This window comes from Muscardinus avellanarius (genome assembly GCF_963383645.1).
Source record: "Muscardinus avellanarius genome assembly, chromosome: 18".
In the NCBI taxonomy this organism is placed as follows: domain Eukaryota; kingdom Metazoa; phylum Chordata; class Mammalia; order Rodentia; family Gliridae; genus Muscardinus; species Muscardinus avellanarius.
Genome location: NC_137804.1, coordinates 46963757 through 46970205, shown reverse-complemented (window position 1 = coordinate 46970205; position 6449 = coordinate 46963757). Strand labels below are relative to the sequence as shown.

Sequence of the window (6449 nt, the reverse complement as noted above, 5' to 3'; positions counted from 1 at the left end):
AGAAGTGGGAACTCTAAAACATTGTTGGTGGGATTGCAAATTAGTGCAACCCCATTGAAAACTAAAACACACAATGTAGTTAAACATATCGAAGTCAACCTCTAAGCCAAGAAAGGGAAGGAGGGATGGAGAGGAAATGTGGTGGGAATTGGGTAGGGATTAAAACAGTGATGTGTACATGTATGTAAACACAAGTTTTTTACCCCAATATGATGTATGAATATAAAGCACCAATAAAAAATTTAAAAAAAGAAACCCCAGACCTTCAGAGTCTGTGAGGTAGTATGCCTCAACCCTCATCATGCATAAATCCTACTCCTCCAGAGTTGATACGGCCCGTCTCCTTGGTGTGCTTCCCAGTGTCCGTTGGTCCAGTGATACACTTCTGACACACCATGTGTCTCAGGGCAGAGTGGTTTGCATCTGTAAATTGTCTCATTCTTCTAGATTCTTCTCCTAGTTCCAGTGCTTATACAAGAATAACATTATTATTAGAAAAAAACGGCCAGAAGAGATGTATCTGATTCAGGGAAGTTATTCTGAAGTGGATCTTGGTGGATACCATCATAAATAAGCAGAATCCATTTGGTATATTCTGCATCTTCCCCAAAATGATCGATTCTTACTGTATCTCTACTACACATATTTCACATTGATAAAACTTAGACAAAATCAAGATCTTTAATTGCCTCCCCAAGCACCATCCCTTTTGATTCAGTCACAGTACTCTTGGTAAGTTTTTTCCAGTATTGCATCACTACAGAGGTCTGGATCACTTGCTGCAATTTGTGCTGTGAGGCATCTCATCTAGAGCACAAGCTGGATTCCAGACTCCTCCTTCAATGACACAGAACACACTGGAAAAGAGGCAAGAGCTGTCTGATGGGACCATGGTTCTGGTAAGCAGAGGCAACATTTCCCTGACATAACTTGGAGCACCATGTCTTGTAAATGCAGGTGAAGTTTTGGTCTGGTTTTTTCAGACCAAAAGTTTTGGTTTTGGTTTTTTCAAACATCAGCATGTCACCTTGTTAAAAATAAAGCAAATCTAGAATTGATTGTAGAGGCAAGTCCCCAGAAGAGTATACCCATTGCTGAGATACAGGCATTCGGGCAGGAATTCAACCAGGATTCGCTGACTGCTAGGAGAGATCCCAGTGATGGCGGCAATTTGGCCCTGGAGTTTCCACAACCAGGTCCAGCTGGGCACACCCTGTGACACATGGGTGCCATCTTGGGCCGTGAGTGGAGTCGCCGCGTCATGTCCATGTGGTAGCCGCCAGCCAGACACCTGCGAGGCCAGCTTTGGTCCCAGCAGCAAGTTGGGAGATGCTGCAGGGCAGCCAGCTGTGGAGTGGACTCCAAAATGGCCCTTATTTTTATTTATTTTTATTTTGCTAATTTGCTAAGGGCTTCACTAAGCTGCTGACGCTGGCCTCATATCTGTGATCCTCCTGTCTCAGCTTCCCATGTACCAGTATGACAGGCACATACCACAACACTGGGAAGAATTTGGATATTTAAAAATTAATGAGCTAAATGTTCAACAGCCTAACCCCTCGGCAGGCTCCGATCCCAGCCTTGGAGGCCTCAGTAGCAGCCTTGCCTCACAGAAGGCTCTGAATTCGGCCGCTGGCCCCAGCACCGGCCTAACCCCTTGGCAAGCTCCCATCCCAGCCTCGGAGGCCCCAGCACCAGCCTTTCCTCATGGTAAGCTCCGATCCTGGCCTTGCTAGCCTCGGCACCGGCCTAACCCCTCAGCAGGCTCCTATCCCAGCCTCAAAGGCCCCAGCACCAGCCTTGCCTCACGGCAGGCTCTGATCCCAGCCTCACTGGCCCCAGCATCGGCTTAACCCCTCAGCAGGCTCCGATCCCAGACTTGGAGGCCCTCACAGCAGGCTCCAATGTCAGCCATTGGCCCCAGCACCAGTGTAACCCCTTGGCAGGCTCTGGTCCCGGCCTCAGAGGCCCCAGTAGTGGCCTTGCCTCATGGCAGGCTCCGATCCTGGCCTCACTGGCCCCAGCACCGGCCTAACCCCTTGGCAGGCTCCAATCCCAGCCTCGGAGGCTCCAGCACCGGCCTTGCCTCATGGCAGGCTCCAATCCCAGCTTTTCTGTGTCCGTCGCCAGCCTCACCCCTCGGCAGGCTTCAATCCGAGCACCCTCTTTGCCCAACCATTTGCCCCACATTCTCAAGGGTGCGTGGTGGTAGCATTCTGCCTCTGGGGTTATTACTTCAAAGGTTCCAGGTGTAATGCATCAGATCTCTGCCTCCCCTGAGTACTGGCCACTGCATTGCCACTGCCTCCACCATTTCAAATCTTTCCCAAGCTCTTTTTCCACTCTGAATGTTGTCCAGTGTTCCTAAGCATGTGTGACAGTAGCATTCAACATTTGGTATAATTTCTCCAAAAAAAATAAGGTTGGTAGGATCTGATTTTTGCCTCTCCTGTATACAAGTCTCCACCGCCATCATGGAGACCACTTTCAACACCGCCTTTCTCCTTGGTCTCCGCTAAACTCTCTCCTTACAGGTGATGTCCAAGATTCTTAACAATGTAGAGAAGAAGCAGTCCTCCTTCACGGGGAATTATTCCAAAAGTTCCAGTTCATTTGGATAAGTTTTGTCTGCATCTTCAGTATCCTTCTTGACCCCTCTCCGATATTTTTCTTTTTCTTTTCCTTTTTTTTAATTTTAATAAGAGAAGACAGTATGTGTGGTTTGAGGAGGTAGTGGTATCAGGCACTCAGTAGCACTGTGACCCGGCCCGGTTTCCCCATGTGTCCAGCGTGCTCCACACTACTCCACCTGGGGCCCCAGAGTCCTGCGACCTGGGCCCTGGCTCTTCTTGGGTCCGGTGTGCCCCGCCTGACTCCCGCCCGGGACCTAGGGTCTTACGACCAGGCCCAGTTTCTCCAGGGATCTGGCATGCTCTGCGCAGTCCAGCCCAGGGCCCAGAGTCCTGAGACCCGGGCCCTGGCTGTTCCGAGGTCTGCCGTGCCCTGCCCGACCCCTGCCCGGGATCCAGGGGTCTGGCATGCTGCACGTGGTCCGGCCCGGGGCCCAGAGTCCTTAGTTGTTCTGCTTTTAATTAGGGGAACCCTGACAGTATCCACAGATCCTCAACTCCAACCCAAAAGAAATGCGTGTACAATTTGAAAACAAAATGCTACATTCCAGAGATGAATAGAATGTAGTTATTTCCCTCATTACTGACCCATTTCCTCCCTTTCCACCTGATACCCAGTGTGTTGGCCCCTGAACTCCTTTCTCTAATAAGCCTGGCACCAAGATTGCATCAATATGTGGTCCTTACTATGCATGTTAACTGGAGTCCTACTTGTCCCCACCTCTTTCTGTCTTGTGCTCTCAGGAAGCTGCCTGCAGTCCTGGGGGGCAGGGGATGCTAATCTGCCTATGAAAGTCTCACCCTGGCCACTAACAATGGAACTTGCCACTTCCTGCCTTTTCCAACCATGTCTAAAAGAAACACCCACAAAGGGCATTGCAAAATGGATGGAAATTATGGTTCTTTCACATTTTTATTTAACCCAAGAATTATGGTTGCTATTAATCCAGACAATGTATATGACAATATGAAATAACATAATTATGTCCTTTACCCTGTTCTGAATTTGATACACAACCTGAGCTCCAGGTTTACAGTCCTTTCCTTGATTCCCCACATCCAACTTGTCCAAATAGACATCAAAAGCATTTCAAGAATTTCATCAAGTCTACAATTTCAATAATTAAAATTACAGCAAATAAAACAGAATCAAATATAACAACTCAACCAGGCATGGTAGTAAACACCTGTAATCCCAACACTTGGGAGGCTGAGACAGGAGGATTGCAGATCCAAGACCAGACTCAGCAACTTGCCAATACTAGAAATAAATTTCCATGGCTTCATAAGAAAAGACACGTCTATGAAAATGGCTCAGTAAGGCAATTTTACTTTTTTCTAAAAAGGATCCTGGCACTAATAAGTTAGGTGGGCAAAGACAACATGGCAGAAAACTTCTGAGTATTTTATTTCAGGGCAGGACTCCGGTGTTGAACACTGATTGGTGGGAGCCTTAGTTGCACAATCTTTATGCCATTGGCTCAGGGGGATTCTAGGGAAGGGGTTGGCACGTTCAACTTCCAGGAACCACTATCTTTACATAAACACACACACAGAGAGAGAGCACACAAAAGGCTGAAATTGGTGTATTTACAAATGGAGCTCATGTCAAAATATACTTTTGGGCCGGGCGCCAAGGGACCTGGGTGGGCCCGGCTGAGCCAGCCGGGAGCGGGGACCGCGCAGCCCGGTGGCTCCGCGACGCCCACCGCCGAGAACACTCCAGAACCCAAGCTGCTTTCAGGAACATCTCTGTGGATTCCCAGGATTTATTCCACTAGAAGCAAGATGGCTGAACTCAATACTCCTGTGAATGTCAAAGAAAAGATCTATGCAGTTAGATCAGTCGTTCCCAACAAAAGCAATAATGAAATAGTCCTGGTGCTACAACAGTTTGGTTTTAATGTGGATAAAGCTGTGCAAGCCTTTGTGGATGGCAGTGCAATTCAAGTACTAAAAGAATGGAATATGACAGGAAAAAGGAAGAAAAACAAAAGAAAAAGAAGCAAATCTAAGCAGCAGCAAGGCAACAAAGATGCTAAAGACAAGACGGAGAGGCCTGAAGCAGGGGCCCTGCAGCCACAGGCACCACCCATGCAAAACGACCATGTCAATGGCGGTGAGAAGGACAGCTTGCCCACAGATTCTGCCAGCAAAAAGCCAGCCCTCACCCCTCGAGAGAAAAAAATCTCAACACTGGAGGAACCTTCAAAGGCTTTTGGCAGAATAACAGAAGGCAACAGACTACTGCAACAGAAACTGGCATTAGATGGGAACCCCAAAGCTATACATGGAACAACAGAGAGGTCAGATGGCCTACAGTGGTCAGCTGAGCAGCCTTGTAACCCAAGCAAGCCTAAGACAAAAATATCTCCTGTTAAGTCCAATTTCCCTGCAGCTCATCTTGAAATAAAGCCAGATGAGTTGGCAAAGAAAAGAGGCCCAAATATTGAGAATGCAGTGAAGGATTTGCAACGGTTGCACTGTTTCTCTAACTAGATATCGTGTCATGATCAAGGAAGAAGTGGATAGTTCTGTTAAGAAGATCAAAGCGGCCTTTGCTGAATTACACAACTGCATCATTGACAGAGAAGTTTCATTAATGGCAGAAATGGATAAAGTTAAAGAAGCAGCCATGGAAATCCTGACTGCTCGTCAGAAGAACTAAAGAGACTTACTGATCTAGCTAGTCAGATGGCAGAGATGCAGCTGACCGAACTCAGGGCGGAAATCAAGCACTTTGTTCGTGAGCATAAATATGATGAAGAGCTCAGGAAGGCTGCCAGATTCTCCTGTGACATCGAGCAGCTGAAGGCCCAAGTCATGCTTTGCGGAGAAATCACACATCCAAAGAACAATTATTCCTCAAGAACTCCCTGCAGCTCCCTGCTGCCTCTACTGAATGCTCACACAGCATCCTCTGGGAAACATAGTAATTTCACCCGGAAATCATCCAATCACAACAAGCCCTCTGAGGGCAAAGCAACAAACCCAAAAATGGTGAGCAGTCTTCCCAGCACCACAGACCCCTCTAACCAGGCCATGCCAACTAACAAGCAGAATGGGCCTTCTAGCCAAAGATGAAGATTTAATCCACAGTATCATAAGAGGTTAAATGGGCCTGCCAAGTCCCAGGGCAGTGGGAATGAAGCTGATCTGATGGCAAAAGGGACCAACTGACATGAACATAGAAGACAGCCACACAATGGCTTCCATCTCAAAAACAAAGGTGGCACCAAAAATCAAGAGGCTCCCTTGGGGACAAACACCCCAGAGGCCCCAGCCCATTCTGAAAAACCCCAGCAAAGGCAGCACACTTCAGACAACTCAGAGGCCAGGCCTTTCCGGGGTAATGTCGGTAGGGTTTCACAGTGCAATCTCTGTCCCACGAGAGTAGAAGTTTCCACAGATGCTTCGGTCCTCTCCGTCCCGGCTGTAACACTGGTGGCCTGAGCCAGGAGAAAAAGAGCAGTTTTCACTCAGTTTCGGTTCCCTGCCTGAGGTGCTGACCCAGTTCTCTGCCAAAAGAGAGTGAATCAGAATATACAAACCCTGTATAGTGATGTGATCCTCTCATAATTGTTTTTACTAATTCTAATGCTCAGCTCTATCTTGCTTCATAAGGTTCATGGCTTTGCTTGATCTGTTGACGCTTTTTCTCATCAAGACTTTGCAGCATTTTAGCCAGGCAGTATTAACTCATTTGTTAGGAGAATCAAGATGTGGCTGGAGATCAGAGGCTCAGTTAGCAACCTGTGTTGTAGCAGTGATGTCAATCCATTGATTGTCTTTAGAGAGTTAATGTTGAAAAAAATTCTT

General features: G+C 47.5%; 2 pseudogenes across 2 annotated transcripts; one reads left to right on the top strand and one right to left on the bottom strand.

Annotated features, from left to right (window-relative positions):
• Positions 1-289: 289 nt before the first annotated feature.
• On the bottom strand, positions 290-3479 carry LOC308276715 (ubiquitin thioesterase OTU1-like; annotated as a pseudogene). Its single transcript has 2 exons — positions 3432-3479; positions 290-1372 (listed from the first exon to the last, which is right to left on the bottom strand). The product of its transcript is annotated as a ubiquitin thioesterase OTU1-like (transcript).
• Positions 3480-4358: 879 nt separating this feature from the next.
• LOC308276798 (SPATS2-like protein) lies at positions 4359-6083 on the top strand (annotated as a pseudogene). Its single transcript has one exon. The product of its transcript is annotated as an SPATS2-like protein (transcript).
• Positions 6084-6449: the final 366 nt, after the last annotated feature.